We start from the raw sequence: 21,609 nt of genomic DNA on the forward strand, positions 1-21,609 counted from the left end.
TGAGACGGCGATCGGCTGCAGAAGTCCGGCTGGTCTCGTCGGTGGTGTTTTTCGTCGCTGGCAGTCACGGCAGCTCCGGACGTAGTGGGTGACATCGGATGTAAGGCGGGGCCAGAAGTATTTCGCCTTGATTTTTGCAATCGTGCGAGCTGTTCTGAGATGTCCGGAAGACGGGTCGTCGTGGCACGCTTCCAAAATTTCGTCACGAAGGTCTGCGGGGATGACAAGTAGATAATTCGTTCTCGTTCCGGGGTTAAAATTCTTCTTCACTAGGATGGAGTTTTTGAGACTGAATGCTGGTAAGTTGCGCTTGAACGCCCGAGGCCCGGCGACGTTGCGTCCTTCGAGGTAGTCGATCATGGCGCGGAGGTCAGGGTCGGCACGCTGCTGGGCGGCTAGGTTGCTCTCTGTCACGACTCCGAAGAACGCGCTGTCTTCATCGGAGTCCTGTGGTGGTGGGTCGACGGGGGCCGGGACAGGCAGTCGGCGTCGGAGTGTTTCCTGCCAGATTTGTAGAATATTGTAACGTCAAACTCTTGCAGGCGCAAGCTCCACCGCCCAAGACGGCCAGAGGGGTCCTTCAAATTGGCGAGCCAACACAGCGCATGATGGTCTGTCACGACCATAAACGGTCTACCATAGACGTATGGGCGAAATTTTGAAATGGCCCATATGATAGCCAGGCACTCTTTCTCGGAGGCAGAGTAGTTTCTCTCCTCCTTCGACAGACCACGGCTTGCATAGGCGATTACCTTTTCGTAACCGCTTTGCTTTTGGACGAGGACGGCCCCCAAACCGATATCACTGGCGTCCGTGTGCATTTCCGTTTCGGCGTTTTCGTCGAAATGAGCGAGCACGGGCGGGTTTTGCAGGCGTTGTTGCATCTCGCAGAATGCCTTTTCTTGGTCGTTTTCCCAGCTGAATGGGGTGCTTTCTTTCGTCAGGCGCGTGAGTGGCTCTGCAATGCGTGCGAAAATTGCGACGAAGCGCCGGTAGTATGCGCACAGTCCGAGAAACCTTCGCACACCCTTCTTATCTTTCGGCCTTGGGAAGTTCGCAATGGCTGATGTTTTTGCCAGGTCAGGTAGGACTCCCGCGGCGTTCACGACGTGACCCAAGAACTTGAGTTCCTCGTACGCGAAACGGCACTTCTCAGGCTTCAGCGTTAACCCCGACGTACGAATGGCCTCGAGTACAGATTCCAACCTTGTGACGTGTTCGTCGAAAGTCCGGGCGAATACGACAACGTCGTTGAGGTATACGAGGCAAGTGTGCCATTTCAGGCCTGCTAGCACAGTGTCCATGACTCTCTGAAACGTTGCGGGCGCCGTGCACAGCCCAAACGGCATCACCTTGAACTCGTATAGATCGTCCGGGGTTATAAATGCAGTCTTCTCTCGGTCTCTCTCGTCCACTTCAATTTGTGAGTAGCCGGTCTTCAGATCCATGGATGAGAAGTACTTGGCGTGGCAGAGGTGGCCGAGGGCGTCGTCGATTCGTGGCAGGGGGTACACGTCCTTTTTGGTGATTTTGTTTAGTCTCCGGTAGTCAACGCAGAATCTTAAAGTGCCATCTTTTTTCTTCACGACTACAACCGGCGCAGCCCACGAACTTTTTGATGGCTGTATTATGTCGTCACTGAGCATGTCATCTACTTGAGTCCGGATGGCTTCGCGCTCGTGTGAAGAAACGCGGTACGGTGACTGTCTGGTAGGTCGGGCTCCATCTTCGGTTATTATCCGGTGTCTCGCCAAAGGTGTCTGACGTAACTTCGAGTTCGAGGAAAAACACTCGCTGTAGCGACGGAGCAACTCCAGTAATCTGTCCCGATTTTCTTGCGACAGCGCCGGGTTCACGTCGAAAGGATATGGCAGCCTGGAAGCATCTGCGCGTGCGCGTTCAAAGGTGGCGACCGCGGTCACTTGACTCGCTTCTTGCGTTTCTTCGAGGAACGCAATTGCATCGCCCTTGTTTAGATGCTGGTACTCCTCGGTGAAATTGGTGACCAAAACGTGGGATCTGCGTTGCTCAAACCGCGCAATGCCTCTTGCGACAGACACACCACGGTCTAGAAGCAACTTTTGGTCAGTCTCGACGATAGCGTCGACGTCAGGAGCAGCACCTTCTCAATAGACGGCGATCATCAAGCTTGCGCGGGGTGGCAGGGTGACGTGATCGTCGGCGATCGTTACAGCAGCACGGTGTCCGAGGTTCGGCTGCGGCGTCGTGGAGTGATCGGAAGAAAACGTTATCGACCTGGTCTGCAGATCAATTATTGCGCCATTGTCCGTCAAAAAGCCCATTCTGAGAATTACGTCGCGGGAGCAGTTAGGCAAAATGAGGAACTCCGAAGGGTACGTAGTGCCGTCTATGGTGACGCGCGATGTGCACATTTCACTTGGGGTCACGAGGTGCCCTCCTGCTGTGCGTATGTGCGGACCGTCCCATCTGGTCGTAACTTTCTTTAGCTTAGACGCGAATGACCCGCTCATGACCGAGTAGTCGGCTCCCGTGTCGATGAGGGCGACTACGTCAAGGCCGTCGATGGACAACTGGACGTCGGGTGCCGCTTTCCTCGAATTTCGGGTGCGTCGGGGCGTCGTATCACGGCTTGCACATGTTGATGGTCGGGCACTATGCGTCGTCATCATCGTGTTCTCAGCGGCAGGCTTCGTCATTTTGGGTACGCGTCGCGCAGCGTAGCTGTCGTAGTTTTCCGGGGTCTCGTCAGGGTGTCGTCGGGTCGTCGGGATGAGGCCATGTCGTGAGTCACGATCTTGCGTCGTTGGAGGGTTTTCATTTTCTCGCCGTTGTGCAACTTCACCTCCAGAAGTTGCTGCTTTTAGTTTCCCCCTAGTGGGCTGGGGGACCTTCCACGGGCGAAGTCAGCATGGCTGCGACGGTTGGGGGATTGGTACGGATAGGGCGACGGCGAACGGTTGAAACGGGATGGTCCACGGCTGGTGTTCGACAGGTATTCTTCGATCTCAAATGGGCGCTGGCCGGCTCGCGGGCGGGGTGCGTCGACGGAGAACCCACGCAAACCCAGCCTCTTGTACGGGCAGTGGCGGTAGACGTGGTCGGCCTCGCCGCAGTGGTAGCACAGCGGACGATTATCTGGCGTTCGCCACACCTCGGTCTTCCTGGGCGCCTGGTTTCGGGTTACAGGGGGTCGGGCGGGCGACATTGGGCGGCGGTACGGCGGGGCCTCTTGATAACAGGTTGGGACGGGTCGGGGTCGACGAGCAGCAGCGGAGTAGGTCATCGCTTGTGGTTCGCAAGATGCTTCCAATGGCATGGAATTCCCCAGTGCTTGCTGAACCTCCTCGTGGACGACGTAAGTGAGGGAGGCGACTTGGGGCTGCGGCGTTGCTGGGAACAATTTCCTCAGTTCCTCGCGAACGACGGCGCGGATGGTCTCCCGCAAGTCTTCCGTCGCCAATCCAGGGGCGTTTACCGGGTTCACCGATAGGGTGTTGAGTGGTCTATTGTATTGCCGCGAACGCATATCCAAGGTTTTTTCGATCATCGAAGCCTCGGTGACGAACTCAGCGACGGTCTTAGGGGGGTTGCGGATGAGTCCAGCGAAGAGCTTTTGTTTAACTCCCCGCATCAGAAAGCGCACTTTCTTCTCTTCGGCGATTTCGGGGTCAGCTCTCCGGAACAGCATCTTCATCTCCTCAGCGAACAGTACAACACCTTCGTTAGGGTGTTGCATTCGCGTCTCCAACAAAAGGGCGGCTCGTTCTTTCCACACAACCGTAGCGAATGTTTCGAGGAATTCGCTCTTAAAGACAGTCCAGTCGGCTAGGGAGCCTTCATGGTTCTCAAACCACGTTCGAGCTGCATCCTCCAAATAGAAGAAGACATGACGAAACGTTTCTTCGTCATCCCACCTGTTAAAGATGCGGAGGCGCTCCAGCTTCTCCAGCCACTCTTCCGGGTCTTCACCAGGAGATCCTCGGAATGATGGGGGCTCACGAGGTTGTTGCAGAACGACGGGAGGGTTGGTAGCGCTGGTCATGGTGCCTGCGTTGATCATCGTGGTTTTTACGTCTTCTTTCTTTTTTTTATCCGGGAGCAGTCCAAACTCTGGCTAAAGGCCTTGCTGTCGGCGGCTGATACGAGTTGGGCTTTTTTGTCGGCTTGGCAATGGCTTAGGGTTCATGTACCCCGCACCTCCACCACATGTCACGCAGCAAAGGACGACGCAGTTGTCTATGAGGAAAACAAGTTTATTGGAGCGAACCTGTGCTCCCCTAACAACTGAAAAAATACACAGGCGGCGAAGCAGTGGCCAGCAAAACGACGGGCACGCTAGTGAGCGTCGGCGATCGAATGACGTGGCATCGGCTGTGCGGGAATTTATATCCCTCGGCGCGAGGGTTTCTCGAATAGTCGAATTGTATCGAGAACGCCGTGATAGCGTTTGTTAGAAACCATGTTCGTTCGAACAGCGTTTCTAACAAACAACGCTTGAAGCGTTGTTTCTATCGAACAACGCCTGAAGCGTTGTTCGATAGCGTTGGTTCGAAACGCTGTGGTAGCGTTTGTTCGAAACGCTGTGAAAACGGCGATAGCACAGGCCGGCGTAGCCAAGCCGAAAAAACAAAACACAAATAAACAAACCCAATGCATGGTTCGTGGCAATCTGTACTAAAACTTTCTCTGACAAAAATTAAAATTACTGGACCAAAAAGGTAAAATCATTCTGATTATTTGCGTTTAGATTATGTCAAGAATATTTCTCAATGATGTAACCAACGAGGCTTACTGTGAACGGAGTGTCTTGCTGCAGGCCTCGTATCTAAAAGATCGAACACGACTTTGTGGGCACTATTCGCAATTTTGAGGAAATTTGATGTAGGCGAAGGCATTAAAAGCACCTTTCCTGCCCCGCCGTAGTGGTTTAGTGGATAAAGTACTCGGCTTTTGACTTGCACGTTGTGGGATTAAATACCTTCTGCGGTGGCTGCATTTTCGATGAGGCAAAAATGCTGTAAGTGCATGAGCTTAGATTTGGCCGCCCGTTAAAGAACCCCAGTTGTTTGAAATTTCTGGAGCCCTCCACTACGGCGTCAATCATATTCATATGGTGATTTTGGGACGGTAAATTCCACATATCATAAAAATAATAATAATAATATTAATCATCATCATCATCTCTTTGCGATTAGTGTAACGAGTGGGTCGTCCAATGCTCCAACTCATTACAAAACCTTGTACTTGATCACCTAATAAATGTGGTGCATACCCACTTCAGGCATAATTTGTCATCTAGCCAGTCACTGCATGAACATTTGGCACAAAATTACTTGCAGCTCTTCACCAGATACAACGATTTTCAGAAGAATGACGCAAAATTGCATACCGAATGCTGATCTACTACCCAGAAATTATTATTATAAATGGCGTAGTGGGTACCCAGCAAATTTTCTTGCAGCAGTTACCCAATGAGTTTTTAGAAATTTCTCTCAAAGGCCACTCTTCTAGCTTTCACTGCGACTGCGCTGCGCCTTCCGCGAGGCCAGGCTTGGTGTTTTTAATCGACTGTTTTTTATTATTGGAAAATCCGGGTAGTTGAGGACAGTTTTCAGACCAGTAGATAATGGCTGTGGTATTCGCACAAGTCTGAGGTTCTGCTTAGAAAGGCAGCGGCTGAAGCTTCTATTGAGTTGACTGCTTTTTCGCATCCATTAACGTCACATAAATATTCGTTTTTTTTTCGGAACGTTTTTTGTATCAGTTCATTTGTCAAATAACAATGATAAAGTGTGAAACACCTCTACATGAATTTTGTAGGTTGATTGAAGTCGACCTATTTTTTAGCCTTGGTGCAACTGCTTTCCTGAATTATTTACTTATATACAGAGAGTAAGCTGTAATGTTTTTACATATCAGTTCATTCGTATTATGGATATATTGTAGTTATTATGTCTAAACCACCAAGCATGGCTATGTTGCACATTTCTTTGACAAACTTGTACCCCTTGGCCATTTCGATTCTAGCAATTATGTTATGGTGCAACAATAGCATTTACTTGCAGCATTTTACCACTTTGATAAACCAGTGCATTTTTACTCTGGTGTAGGCCCTGGTTCCTCAGACTTAGTTGCCTTTCTCGCGACATTCACACACTTACACGACAACTTCACGTTGTTTTACTTTATTTTGTTGGAGGCTAAGCGGACAGCTCCAATTTTGCAACAGAAATTTTTTACTCAGAGATATGCTATATGTATATATATATATGGGAAGTGGCATTAATATATATGTCTTGGCGGTACAGTCGATAACTCCACCTCGTAAATAGCACAATAAAAATATCGTAGATTATGCATCGTAGTAGTAGGGCACGCTGGTGTCGAGATGCCATCGGAAGTCGCAGCATGAGCCCTTCAAGGTTAAACTAATGGTACTCATGCGGCAGGCCACTGATCGGCAAGCATTGCGTGCTTCATGATCGCTGACGGGTTAAACGCAGTCCAATGCGACAACGTCGGTGCGGCCTTTCTCGACGTACAAGACACCCACCAGAACTTGGGTGCCCGCAATATTCTGCAAACTTCCGTCACCCGTGCGCGCAGTGCCAACCTGCTGGTGTCTTTCGGCAATGCCACCATCCAGTGCGCGCCAATTGACGCCTCATACTGAGGGTACCGACGTGACACGTTCTGCGGGATTCATACCGAGTTGCAAGACGAGACTATGTTAAACTCGCGTATTATAGTGTCATCCTCAGGCGGCACTAAGGGAGGGTATAACCACTGAATCCTTATACATCGAGAACGCCGCCCCATGGTATTACGTGAAAGGCAAATATACAAATTCATACGAAATTCCACGACATGCACGCAGCAATACATTGATCTCGTATAACTATACTGAACATACTTCGAGGGAATGTTCATATAAATTGCCCATGAAAGAGCGCCCAAATGAAGGAAACTGGGCTGCCACTTCGCGGCAAACGAGGAGTGGTGCTGCCATTGGTGTCCGGGGGCTGTTGCGATGCTTTTGAAGGCACAAGCCAGACGACTTGCGGTATTGCTGGTTTCCAACGCTTAAACTCACGTCTAAGGTGAAAACGACCTACAAAATAGCGGCCATTGCAGCTTGTCAGTTCCGCGATACACACCGTGTCCAAGACACCAGTTTTGGAGGATGAACCGAAAGCCGACCTGCTTCGCATTCAGCTCTATGGCATCCGAAGGCGTTTTAATTCGCACTGACTGTGTTATTGACGCATTTATGCTTTATGAATACAGCAGGGACAAGTCTTCAAAGAGGTCAGCACCTTGCGAGGCTTTGGTGATCTCGAGCGAGTTTCGCGGTCTGAGGGGCATCGATTGTCTCGGTTGCAAGTACGACACCAAGCCCAGTTCACCGTTCGACAACACGGTGACCACCGCAATGCTTTTCCGCTTCCCATGGTCTGGCGCGCACGACATGCCCAAACTTCTCTGCTTCGACGATGGGCGCCGTCGACCCGTAGCACCAGTTGTCGCCGCTGCAACGAGTTTGGAGCGACATCGTGTGGTCGTTGGACGGTGGCAAGCAGTGGGTAGATCAGGTGGGGCGGAAGTCCTTCTGGTAGTGTTTCCACTCCAGTCCACTCCAGGGCGTCTGCGACAATGCACTGTCGGTAACGTCCCTTTTTGTGATCATGTCGCCAATGCAGGACCACGCGGCTGGTATACCGGGCGTACGACACCTGAGAGAATAAAAAAAATGTGTTTTAGGTTAAGCTAGAGTGAGTAACTATAACACAGTGAAATCTAGCAACATTAAATTGTATAACGTATGCTGGATATTAATTGGTCATTTTATGAACTGTTGAACCAATTTTTAAAAATTTTGCGTAGTTTTACGACATGTTACGTTTTTGCGCCACTACTGACGGCGTCTTTATTTAGCTTTAGCACGAGAAGACAAAGTATTCGTTTGACTATTCTTGGAAGTAAGTTTTGTTAGGCAGAATACTTCTCAGTGAGGGAATCCTCACTGAATTGTCGTCAGTTGCCTCATATATAGATCCAAAAAATTTGGTGAAGCTTCAGCACATCCGGTTTTTTTTTGCTAGGAAAGACCAGTCGGACTGCTCTAGGTCCGTTACAGTTTCGGAATGCAGAAAGGACGCATTTATATGTTATTGAATTCTGAGAAAAAAAAACAACTCGGAAATTAAAGCGTATACCTGGTGTACGTTTGGCATGATTTATATTTCTAAACATTAGTAGCATACGACAGTCGCGAAGCTATCTAGAAAAATATTTAGGCAGGAAAACGTAGTTTATCACCGACGACAGCCTACCCATTTTTTTATAACGCACAGTAATTGTATTTCACATCCCATTTCAACGGCGATATAGAAACTGAGCGCGCTAGAAGGACTCTGACCGTAACTATCCCCGACAAGAAAGTAACTGAGTTTTAATAACAAGTGGAATCCATATCCCAGGAAGACGTGGCTTGTGGCGCCCAAGCAATTGCCGAGAGGAGAACAAAGTGCGCGAAATATGTGAGCGTAGCACATATCTACCACCCCACCAGAACGATTCCCCGAATTGTGCCTCACATTCACAATTTGAGCGCCTACCAATATGCGAGCGCTTACTTCCTGGCACGAGAACGAAGAAAAATCTTGCTCGTGATTGCCGTAAATGAGTGCACGTGCAGTAGCACAACGTTCTACGGGAGAGCAAAAAAATCCTACCAGAGTTGGATTATTACCTTTTGAATTAGGCGCGAGACAGACGTGCGATTTAACGTGCGACGTGGCGCACAGTGTCGCATGGTGCGGCGTGCCGCATGCGACGTTTTGGGACACACGGGGGCGAAGGAGCTCTGGGCGGCTGGCTCCACCGCCATGCGGCGCCTCGGCATGCGTGGTCGGACGACTTTGTATCCTCATAATGAAGCTAAAAACAGACAACAATCCACAGCCACGCTTCGTTCCATAAAAAATAATGAATAAAACGTCTTCGTGAATGACAAGCACGTCGCAACAGCGGTAACAGTTGTATATTCATGACTCCGACACGTAGGCCTAGCATGGCGGGCACCGCCCGTCGCCTACGCCGTCAACACGCAAGCTCGTCATCGAGCGCTTGTTTTTGACAACACTATTAAGCTTTGCACTTGTATGGAATGCGTTTGCATACGCTATTACTTTTTCGATGCCATCACTGTGAAGAGCAAAGGTGGAAGCGAAGTGAGCCAGCGCAGAAACACTCGTAGCCGTGTTTACCTTCGAAAGGACCTTGCATCGCTGCTCAAAATCTCCGGTCTCGCTAACGCTTTCAAAACGGGCGTTGTCGTGCAGAAATGGCACTCATCAAACATCACCTTATTCAATCCGGAGAATTATCACTTCACCAGGGCAATGTACTGGATGTTTGTCACGCCGCTACTGTCGGCGATGTCAGCAAATCCAAGCTCGTACTGCTTCATCAACTCGCTTGAACTGGCCTGGATCACGGGTGATAGGAGTGGCTACAGGGAGATGGCGCCACTAGCGGCGTGACGTCATTCGTATTCTCGTGATGTGATTGGCTGCTGCCAAGCGGTGGTTTGATGCTCGCTCAAACCGGCCATGCATCATCTGGCCGGTTTGATGCTCGCCGCACCGGCTGTGCGGTGGTGCGATGCGGTGATACGTCACGAAACGTCACGAAACGTCACTACTCCGGCTGTCGCACCGTCGTACCGAAGGCCGCACCGCAGGGAAAATCGCACGCTTGTCTCGCGCTTTAGTGGCTATCGAATGATCCGCGAAGAATGGCTTTTAAGTCGTCAGTAAGCCTTTGACATACGCCGAGTGTTTCTCAAGGCCTCAGGGTAAACGGCCATTTTGTTAGGCAGCATGCGGAACGAAAAAAGCTGAGATCCTGCCAATGGCGGCTGTCGAATGCCCCACGACAACGCTTACCTGTGACTACGGTGGCCGACTGTGGCAGCGGAGAGGACTGGTGCCGAGCAGTAGTGGCGTCAAGCTACCGGCAAGCCTCCAAGCAGATGGCAGGTCTCACGGTGGAATGGCACCAGCTACCAGCGCGTGAGAGTGAGCTCGCTTCTTCGTCTTCCACCGTGCGCAAGCATAGTTTACGCGCGCAGGTATGCAGCCATTGTTCGCCGACTTCGTGGCAGAGGGCGGAAGCTCCCTACACCCCCATGTTTTCGCTCTTGGGCAACGGCAGTGCCGGTTTTACAACTGATGTTTGCCGGGCATCCTAATAGAAATAAATCACGAGCGGAAAATTTCTTTCATGATGTTTTTTGTGAGGTCTGCAAATAAAAGAAAGTACAAAATTTTGTGAGGAGGAGGGCTGCCGAGGAAGCCCCTGTTGCTTACTTCGCATGCAAGCGGAATGCAATCGGGCCATTTTTCAGATCCACTGGCCGCTTGGGCAATGCGGCCATCAATTATTGGGTGGGGTTATTATAAAAGGTATGTGTGTTGAATCGCTTTTATCACGCCATCGCAAATTAGACATACGCCATGCATGTTTATTGCCTAATCATTAGTGAAAAAACTGTCCCTTTGGAGCTACATGGGAGGTCCGAATACGGTGCCTATATATACCCATCGACTGAAGTGTGTATGTGCAGCGCGAGCAGCAAGCTGTGGCGAGTGTGAGTGTTGTAACATTACGTGAGCGTTTATGTATGTTTGTGTACTGTGATCAATATTGTGCGGTTCGAAGGTAATTGAATTGAAGTTATGCTTGAGCAACCTACGGCTGCGGACGCAACTTTTCTTCTCAGTGGAGGTAAAAGTTTACTCCCATACTGACCTGAAAAGAATCCCCGATGGATGTTAAATAAAACTCTCCTAAATCCACCCAAAAACTCCCGCCTGTTGTGGAGTACATTTTTCTCTCCTTCTGGATGGTGTCTAAAAACCCCCAACTGGGGCATGCGCTAAAGGACAAGTCGTTTACTCCCATCTCGGCCTATTTTCGGTTACAGTGTATAGTCATGTTTTAATGACAGCACCTACATGATTATATTGTTTGGATCTGCCATTTATCTTCGTCGGCGATTCGTATTACGTAGTACCAAATTTTGTATATTTGAAGCAAGCAAAACGGCCGCGATCGCATCATGAGCGTGGCATGTAGCCATGTCCTTACATGACACGCTTGTCATTGTTATCATTTTTGCACCAGTCATGTACCTTCGTCATCCATTCACGTCACGTAATACTGAATTGGGTATATGTGAAGCTAGCGAAACGACTGCGGGCGCGTCTAGAGCGTGGCGTGTAGTCATGGCTTACGTGACAAGCATGTCAGGATTTGCACGTTATGGCCTGTATGGTGGCCAGGCAGTCATGCCATGCCATAGCAGTTTTGCAATATGTCACGCGAACAAAGCCGCCACAAGAGCAGCAAGGCCATAATATAAAGATCATGACCTTCATGACATAGACGTCATAATTTTCATGTTATGACTAGTCACTTATGCTCGTAGTCATCCTATGCCATGTGAATTTAGGTATAGATCCAATTAGTGAAATGGCCAGGAGAGCTAAAAGTCGTAGGCAGCTAGATAGATAAATAGATAGATAGATAGATAGATAGATAGATAGATAGATAGATAGATAGATAGATAGACAGATAGATAGATAGATGCGGCCAAATTCGCCGAAGTTGGCTAAGAAAAACTTCGCATTTAAATTGTATGCAGTTTCAGTCGCCCTACTGAAAAGATGTAGTAACGGCGCAGCAGTGATTAACCTGTCCTTCAGCGCGCCGCGTTGAATGATGATTATGATGATGATGATGATGAGAATGATGATGAGGATGTTTGGTGCTTTGTTGCGCAAAGGCCATTTGATGACCAAGGAGCGCCAGTTCATGAGGCAAGAGATGTGAAAAATTGTTGTGATCAGCGGCTGTATAAGGGCCTTAAAATTCCTCGCCCTAAGGCGGGTAAAAACATAGAAATAATGAAATCATGAGCATGCCATGAAAAGTGTGTGTCGTTAATGAATGGAGAAAGATTGTGATAATAAAAACCATGATTGGCACGTGTGGCATAAGCACTAGTGCCTCGATCGTTCACACTCTTGCGTCCAAGGGACATGAGGCAAGTGCTTTATTGAGCGTAGCCACCGCAGCGGAGACCTCTCTGAAGACATCATGCTACGGAATGCTCGGATATATAATATGAAACGTACGAACATCTTTTAAAAAAGTTAAGAACGATTTATGTGTGAAAAGTGGTTCCCTACCGACGAACATTGCTGGATGTAGTGGTATCTGTTGTCGGCAGGGTATTGGAAAGTGTTGTCTTCTCAGCGTGTCTAATTGTTTACACTGGACTAAAATGTGAAGTACGGTGAATGCTTCTCCACATCTATCAGATAAAAGTGGATCGGTACTAAACAAAAGAAATGAATGTGTAGTGTATGTATGTCCTGCTCGCTCTTAACTTGTAAATATTACTTCTGTGTGGCGTGATTTTGATACAGGCGGCCAGTGACCAAGTTGCGGCTTGATGAATGCAATTTATTCCCTGTGTGTGTGTCCCATGTGTTCTGTCAATAACCTCTGAGCTTTCGCTTTAGAACAGGTTTCAAGTCGAGTGCAGGAATTGGTATCGAAGTCTTCATAGCGGCTTTGTTGGCGGATCCAGCTAGCTGGTCCACCAGAACATTGCCTTGTATTTCGCCGTGTCCTGGCACCCAGCAGACTATGACATGCTGCTTGGATGAGTAGACTATGCATAAAAGCGAATAGAGCGAGACAAGATTAGGGGTTTTGTGCTTTTTAGGTGTTTTCAGAGCTTTTATTACACTGAGGGAATCTGTATAAATTATTGCCTTCTGTTGTTTTATTTGTTTATTATTGTTACGACTAACTTATTTATTAAATTATATACGATGCACCGTGCTCAGCGAACAAAATGGTGACAGTTCATCAACAACCAGCAACCAACGTCGCCTTTCTCTTTCTTGCAGCAAGGCTGTGCCGGCTATTGTGTATCATAACCCCCTGGTGGTGGAAGCACCGTCGTGGTGCTTGAGCAACTCGGTTGTGGTAGAAGGAGCGTGGTAAGGCTTGAGTCGAGCTATGTGCACGATGTCACTCGAAGTTGACGATGATAACGTTGGATGAGCTGGAACGATCTCGTATGTAACGTCTGTCACCTGGTGAACGACGCGGTATTGTCCAGTTTAGCATGACAGCAGTTTTTCAGAAAGACCTACACGCCGAGGGGGGGACCAGAGGAGGACAAAGGAACCCGGTGAAAAGTGCCCGTTTCGATGATGGGAATCGTAGAGCTGTCTTTGGTGCTCCTGTGAGGCCTACAGACGGCTGCGGGCGAGTTGGCGTGCGTGGTCGGCTCGCGCGATGGCTTCGCCGGCACACTCAGTGACGGAGGGCAGCAAGGTGTCAACGGGTAGGGCGGGCTCCCTGCCATATAGAAGATAGAATGGCGAATAGCCGGCAGTGTCGTGACGTGACAAATTATATGCGAACGTCACAATTGGCTAATGAACGTCCCAGTCCTGGTGGTCGGCCGCTACGTATTTACAAAGCATGTCGGTTATGGTGCGGTTGAGGCGCTCCGTAAGACTGTTCGTTTGCGGATGGGACGAAGTGGAAAACTTGTGCTTGGCAGAGCACGAGCGCAGGATTTCATCAACAACAGCTGATAGGAAGGTCCGGCCCCGGTCAGTTGGCGTGGAGCTCCGTGTACTAAAATAATATCATATACCAGAAAGTCCGCCACATCGGTTGCGCAACTCATCGGAAGTGCTCGTGTGATAGCGTACAGTGTCGCATAGTCAGTGGCGACGGCAATCTATTTGTTGCCTGAGCTGGAGATTGGGAATGGGCCAAGCAGGTCGAGGCCAACTCTAAAAAAAGGTTCAGCGGGAATGTCGATCGGCTGAAGGAATCCAGCTGGTAGGGGGGGGGGTGGATTTTTGCGGCGCTGGCAGGGCTTACAAGGGGTGACGTAGCCTCGAACAAAACGGGCATGACCAGGCCAAAACAAATGACAACGTACACGGTCGTATGTGCGAGAGACGCCCATGTGGCCCGCCAAAGGGGCGTCACGAATTTGGTTGAGGACGGTCGCACGAAGATGTGCTGGTATGACGGGGAGCAAGTCATGGCCATATGGATCAAGGTTACGGCGATACAGGATCCCGCCTTTGACCAGGAACATATGTAGAGATGCGTTGCGAGACATTGACTCAAGTTTGTCAATGATGGTTCACAAGGAAGTATCTCGGCGTTGTTCTTGGCCAAGGTTGAGTAGCTGCGTTACAGACAGAAGGTCTGGATAGGTGTCAGTATGGGCAGCTTCTTCCACAGGGTAGCGCGATATACAATCCGCATCTTCATGCGACCGCCCTGTTTTGTATCTTACGGTGAACGTGTATTCTTGTAGACGTAGCGACCAACGAGCGAGGCGTCCTGTGGGATCCTTGAGTGAGGCCAGCCAGCAGAGTCCCTGGTGGTCGGTGACTACTCGGAATGGATGCCCGTATAAATATGGGCGAAACTTGGCGACTGCCCACACAAGAGGGAGACACTCACGCTCCTTGATTGAATAGTTGCGCTCGGTGGTAGATAGCAGTTGGCTTGCATATGCTATAACGCGGTCATGTCCGCGTTAGTGTTTCAATAGCATTGCCCATATGCCGTGCCCCCTAGCCTCCGTGCGAACCTCGGTTGGAGCTGATGGATCGAAATGAGCTAAAATCGGCGGTGTTGTAAGGAGCGTCGTGAGCTGGGAAAAAGATGAGGCTTGATCAGCGCGCCAGAAAAACGGGGTGCCCTTCTTCAGGATGTTTGTGAGTGGGTGTGCAATGATCGCGAAGTCCTTAACAAACCGTCGAAAGTAGGAGCACAAGCCTACAAAACTGCGAACGTCCTTTGTTGACTTCGGAACAGGAAAGTCTATGACGGCGCGAATTTTCTCGGGATCCGGGCGGACTCCTGCGGCCTCGACGAGGTGGCCAAGTGCAGGTATTTAACGACGAGCAAAGTGGTATTTCGAAGAGTGCAATTGAAGTCCGCCTCGACGAAAAACTTCAAAAATCGCTGATAAACGATTGAGATGGGAGTCGAATGTGGGCGAGAAAACAATAATGTCGCCTAAATAACATAAGCAGGTTGACCATTTTAACCCTTGGAGCAATGAGTCCATCATTCTTTCGAATGTTGCCGGCGCACTACCGAGACCGAAGGGCATAACTTTGAAGTGATAAAGACCGCGAGGATTGACAAATGCGGTCTTCTCACGGTCCATATCGTCTACAGCGATCTGCCAATAGCCAGATCGAAGGTCGATAGTGGAAAAGTACGTAGCACCGTAAAGGCAGTCTAAGACATCGTCAATTCTAGGCAACGGGTAAACATCTTTCGTCGTAATGTTGTTCAGATGCCGACAATCTACACAAAAACCACCTTGTTCCATCCTTTTTTCTGATCAGGATGACAGGAGAAGCCCAGGGGCTACAAGAGGGCTCAATTATGTCTTTTGCAAGCATCTTTTCGACTTCCTGTTGTATGACTGTACGCTCGGACGCGGAAACACGGTATGGGCGTCGGTGAATGGGACTCGCGTCACCAGTATTGATGCGATGAGTAATGACACTCCTTCGGCTGAAGGCGGTGCTGGTGAAGTCGAAAATGTCGCTATAGAACTCCAGGGCATGATGAAGGGCTTCCGCTTGATCAGGAGCGAGGTCTGATGGTACCATGTGGTCAACTTCGACGCCCGATGAACGTGATAGAGTTGGTTCATGGTCTGAGGTGCAGCAATCTTCCACTTTCAAGGGCTCAACCGTATGGTCTTGTAGGGCAGTAATTTCTGCCAGGGAGATACCTTGGGGAAAATTTGGGCAGTGAGGGCAAAATTGACAATAGGAAGGCATGTGCGGTTTTCAACAATTGTCAAAATGGCGTGCGGAACAGCGACGCCATGCGTAAGCATCACGGCATGAATTAGTGCCACCATGTATTCGCCATCAGCTACAGGTGGCGTAGAGAAGAGGTCGATATGTGTAACACAGTTAGGCGGAAGGCGTGAGAAATCAATGCAGCAAACACGGCTTTGGGGTGGGTTGGTCAGATCAGAAAGTAGAGGCATTTCAAGGTCAAGACAGCCGGCTGAACAATCTATAAGGGCCGAGTGAGCGGTTATAATATCCATACCTAGAATTACATCATGAGGGCAATTTTCTATAACGGTGAAAAGAACAGCAGTGCTTCTATCGGCGATAGTCACACGGGCAGAGCACTTGCCAATAATGGCGGCAGTTTCCCCTTCGGTGACTTGAACGGCTCGGTTCAAGGCGGGTGTGATAACTTTCTTTAGGCGGCGATGAAGAGCAGCACTCATTATAGACACATGCGTGCCGGTATCGATCAACGCGCGCACAGGTACATTGTCTAAAGTAACGTTCAACAGATTCTGGATGGTCGGTAATGTTACACGAGGATTTCTTGCAGAGGTCGTCGTCAATGAAGCTTCACGTCCAGAAGCTGCACTGCCTAGTTTTCCGGTCGGGGGCGCTGCGAATGGGTCGGAGAGCCAGGACGGCGTTGTAGGGGTGAACGAGATTGACAGCGAACAGGGGATGGTGAGCGGGCGTAGCGAGGTCTCGTCAGAGGTGCGGCCGAATCAGAGGATGTGGTCGGCATAGGGGAATAAAAATCAAATGCTGAGGACGACTGGTGGACAGAAGTGGTCTGGGCAGGAGGCCCACAGCGTGCCGGTGGAGCCCAGTGATTGGGGCAGTGGCGAGCAATATGACCGACACGGCGGCAGTTGAAGCATATAGGCTTGTCGTCCAGTGTACGCCATTCGGACAAATTGCGCTGCCGAGAGTAATTGGAACCAAAGCGAGGAGTGGAGGAACGACGATAAAAAGACTCGGCAGAGTAGACTGGTTGAACAGGGTGTAGGCCGACGTTCGATAATTCTTGACAAACGACGGCTTGTATCAGTAATATCGGTGAAAGATCAGGTGTTAGAAATGGAGTAGCTACTGGTTGAGCTGCCTCGACCTCGCCACGAATGATGCGGGTGAGGTTGTCACATCGGGGAACTGGGCGGATGGCGTCGTCACAAGAGGAAGGAGCAGCTGTGTTCGGCAGGCGCGTGATTCCGTGGGTGACGCGGTGGGCTTTAGCCTGTTCTAGACGGCGGTATTCTGTCAGGATCGTCTGGATGCTCGTGACATTATTAAAAACCAGCAGGTTGAAGGCATCGTAGGCAATCCCTTTGAGGACGTGATTAACTTTATCGTCTTCCGACATGCGCTCGTCGACCTAGCTACAAAGCACCAAGAAGTCAAGAATGTATGAGACGTACGATTAAGTAGACGTCTGGGCGTGAGTGGGAAGAGTCTTCTTGGCAGCCAGCTGACGACCAGTTGAATCGCTGAAAAGATCACGGATCTTCGTTTTGAAAAGATTTCAGCTTGTGATTTCGGCTTCGTTGGTTCCGAACCATGTCCGCGGTGTGCCGTCGAGGTAGAACACAACATTGGCGAGCATGAGCGTTGGATCCCAGTGGTGGGTAGCACTGACCCGCTCGTGCCGGTGCCACCAGAAGTCAACGTCGATGGTACCGTCAGCGGAGAAAGTGCCAGGATCCCGCAGGGGTGGTAGGGTGACGTAGGTTGTTGACCGAGCTGGAGAGGCTGGTGGTGATGAGGCACTGGGCAGTTGAAGTAGCCGAAGAGTACCCCGGTTTTGCGACAGCTGCGCATCTCCATCGAGGTATGGGAGTCGTCCACCTCCACCAATAATGTCACGAGTAACTTATTTATTAAATTATATATGATGAACCGTACTCGGTGAACAAGATGGCGACAGTTCATCAACAACCAGCAACCAACATCGTCTTTCTCTTTCTTGCAGCAAGGCTGTGCCGGCTGTTGTGTATCAATATGTTTAACAGCCGCAAGTATCGCATAGGATTCGCCGGTGAAAATGATTGTATCCGTGTGCAGAACGCCGGCTTCCGAAAAAGATGGGCTAACGCCTGCATACGAGACAGAAGTGTTAGACTTTGAAGCATCCGTAAAGAACTCAGGACATGCGTATTTATATTGTAGTTCTAGGAAGTATGTCTGAATATGTGCGATTGGCTTGTGCTTCGCAAAATATGGAGGCGGAAATGTTGTAGGCCCGTGGGCTCAGATTTGGGTGCACCTTAAAGAATCCCAGGTGATCGAAATTTCCGGAGTCCTCCACTACGGCGTCTCTCATAATCATATCATAGTTATGGGACGTTAAACCCCAAAAATCAATCAGTGCTTCGTAACCTCTAAGAAAGACACATCGCAATCTATCGCCTGCCACCGCCATGGTGGCAGGCATACTGCGGGAGCCATTTAACGGTGCTCAAGTGGCACACCGGTTTCCTTCGCTTGGCCCCTCACACGGAATGAGTAGGGCTGTGTCATAGAAGGCCGTTTCTGAAAAACAGCAAGGCTTGACATGTCAATAATTGTGGAATGTGAAGGGTGATTCTCGTCCGCATTTACATTAACATAATATTTAAAAGACATGTAACATCTCCTTAGGTGGAGCGATCATTCGTTCGATTCCACGTACAGGCTTTCCACGAGGCAAGTGCGAAAAGCACCCGTGGAGAGACGGATGCCCAGATGATGAACAGGATCAAGTATATCAAGGGCAGGAGGTGTCGCCGACTGATATGCTATTGCCCCATAGTCTAAGCGGGTACGTACGACGTTTTTATTCAAATTCATTAAACACTTCTTTTCGCTTCCCCACGTAGTGCGTGAGAACACTTTCAGAACGTTCATAGCTTTTATGCACTTGTTTTTTTAATATTTATTGTGTGGTATGAAGGTTAGCTTGGTGTCCAAGATTAGGCCTAAGAATTTGTGTTCAGTATTACCAGAAATACGTTGCCCATGCAGTTGAATATCGGGTTCGGGATGAATGCCTCACTTCCTAGAGAACAAGACACACGGGCTTTTCTGTGCATTTAGCCGGAACCCATTTTCTTCAGCCCGATAGGAGATTCTGTTCAAACCAAGCTGAACCTGCCGCTCACACATGGCCAGATTACAAGACTTAAAACCGAACTGGACGTCATCGACATATGTGGAGTAAAAGATATTTCGTGGGATAAACAAGCGTAAAAAATTCATTTTTATAATAAAAAGTGTGCGGCTAAGTACACCACCTTGCGGCACGCCTGTTCTTGGACAATTGTTTGAAAAAGAATGCTGCCTACTCAAACTCTGAATGTCCGATTCGACAAGTAACTTTCGATTATGTTAAGCATTTTTCCGCGCATGCCAAGATGGGACAGGTCTCTTGATATTTTAAAGTGTCATGTTGTAAAGTAAGCCTTTTCGATATCGAGGAGCACAGAGAGAAAACATTGTTTATGGACGAAAACATCTCTGATCTGTGGCGTGATACGAACAAGGTGGTCTGTGGTGGATCTACCCTCTCGAAACCCGAACTGAAATGGGTCGAGTAAATTGTTTGTTTCAAGGAAATGTACAAGTCGGCAGTTTATCATTTTTTCGAAGACTTTGCACAAGCAGCTTGTAAGTGCAATAGCCCTATAGCTCGACACTGAAGAACGGTCCTTGCCCTCTTTCAGAATGAGAATAATAATAGCCTCTTTCCATGAAGTAGGCATAGTGCCAGAAAACCAGATGGCATTGTACAAACAAAGTAAGGTTTCTTGTGTTTCAATTGGTAGGTTTTTTAACATTTCATACATCACATGGTCAGAACCTGGGGCAAAAGTACTGCAGGAGTTAAGGGATGTTTGCAGCTCAGCTAAACTGAAAGCTTGGATATATGCCTCGTCTCTAGTGCATTTGTGTTCGAGTTTCTACTTTTCTATTCCTGTTCTGTATTTTTGGAAAGCGTCAGTATAGTGTGACGAGCTGCACACTCGTTCGAAGTGTACACCGAAGAAGTTCGCCTGATCTTCCAAGGTATCACCCTGTGTGTTTACGGGTGGAAGTGTGTGTACTTGTTTTCCTGCTACTCTACCAACCATGTTCCAGACTTTAGCCTCCTGTGTGTATGAATTGATCTCTGACAAAAACTTCTACAAGCTTTCTCTTCTGGCCTGCTGACGCGTTCTCCTTCCTTGAGACTTTATTTTATTAAAGGTGTCAAGATTTTCGGCTGTCAGTGAGTTCCGAAGCAACCTCCATGCTGTGTTTTGCTGTTTGCGCGCATTTCGGCATTCAGAGTTCCACCATGGCACAAGCCGTTTTCCAGGGTGTCCATTTGTTTGTGAGATGCATTTTGTTGCAGCATCAATCAAAAACGCTGTGATGTAGTTGACAGCAACATCAATGCCTAAAAAACATATGTCACTCCAACCTAAACGAGCGATGGTATAAAACTGTTCCCAGTCGGCTCTGTTTATGAGCCATTTCGGAACACGTGGTGGACACTCAGTTGCTGTGTTTGTGCTCAAAGCTACGGGGAAGTGGTGACTTCCGTACGGACTACTGATGACTTTTCAATGGAGTAGAGGCACAAGAGACGGCGATACTATGCCTATATAGGTCTATGGAAGAGTAGGTAATATTAGCGAGATTAAAATATGTTGAATCTTTTGGATTTAGGAGACACGCGCTCGACGAGAGAAAGAACTGTTCAATCAGCCGACCTCGCGCGTTGCAACGCGAGTCCCCCCATAGCCTGCTATGCGCATTAAAGTCTCCAAGGAGAACATAAGGCGCCGGAAGTTCATCAATTAATCAGTATAAATCACGTTTTTGCAGCTGATAGCTAGGAGGAATGTAAATAGTGCAAATTGTGATCAATTTATCAAAAACAACAGCTCGAAGAGCCACTGCCTCAAGGGATGTTTAAAGTTGTAAGTGTGTGCGTGCAATCCCTTGATTCAATAAATTGTAACACATCCGGTTGGTGTCAAGGCATCATCACAGTCTTTTCGGAAAATAACGTATTCACGTAGAAAGTTGGTGTGTTTTGAATTAGGGTGTGTTTCTTGTACACACAGCACTTTTGGTGAGTGTTCGTGTAAAAGTTCTTGGATGTCGTCAAGGTTTCTGATAAGGCGCCTGACGTTCCATTGTATAATTTGAGTGTTCATGGTGAATGTAAAGTAGTGCTGTGTATACAAAAAGCAAGTGGCTGTTTAGGCGGGAAGTTTGATTTCACGTAATAGGGCCGTCACTAGGCCCTGTTATCTGCTTTTGTCTTTTCTTGGCGCGCTCCAAGGAGCCACGCCGCTCTTTCGGAACCAAGGGTACCGATGTATTCATTGCCTCCTCAGATGCACTGGATGCCCGCACATGTGAGCTGGTTGTTCGAGTTTTGGGCCTCACCTGGTGAGGTGAGGCCTTGAGACCTGAGGACCCTGGGGTCTTTGGACTACAGCCGCCTTGGAGTAGGTGCCACAACTGCCGGCTCGCTATGCGCGGGCCGAAGGATTGACGAGGACTGGTGTGGCGGTTCCCCCTGACGCGCCACGCCAGCGTATATAGGTCCATAGAATGGTGCGACTCTTCGCTGTGCTTCCTTAAATGAAATGTTCTCCTTCACTTTCAATGTAAGTATTTCTTTTTCTTTTTCCAGTATGTGCAGGAGCGTGAA

The 21,609-nt window shown here is 49.0% G+C and overlaps 1 long non-coding RNA gene across 1 annotated transcript; it reads right to left on the reverse strand.

Annotated features, from left to right (window-relative positions):
• Window positions 1-6,151: 6,151 nt before the first annotated feature.
• LOC142777279 (uncharacterized) lies at window positions 6,152-9,466 on the reverse strand. The gene is made up of 2 exons (XR_012888003.1): window positions 9,252-9,466; window positions 6,152-7,715 (listed from the first exon to the last, which is right to left on the reverse strand). It is a non-coding gene; the product is annotated as an uncharacterized LOC142777279 (long non-coding RNA).
• Between the last annotated feature and the right edge of the window lie 12,143 nt (window positions 9,467-21,609).

Source organism: Rhipicephalus microplus, chromosome X (assembly GCF_043290135.1).
Source record: "Rhipicephalus microplus isolate Deutch F79 chromosome X, USDA_Rmic, whole genome shotgun sequence".
In the NCBI taxonomy this organism is placed as follows: Eukaryota; Metazoa; Arthropoda; class Arachnida; order Ixodida; family Ixodidae; genus Rhipicephalus; species Rhipicephalus microplus.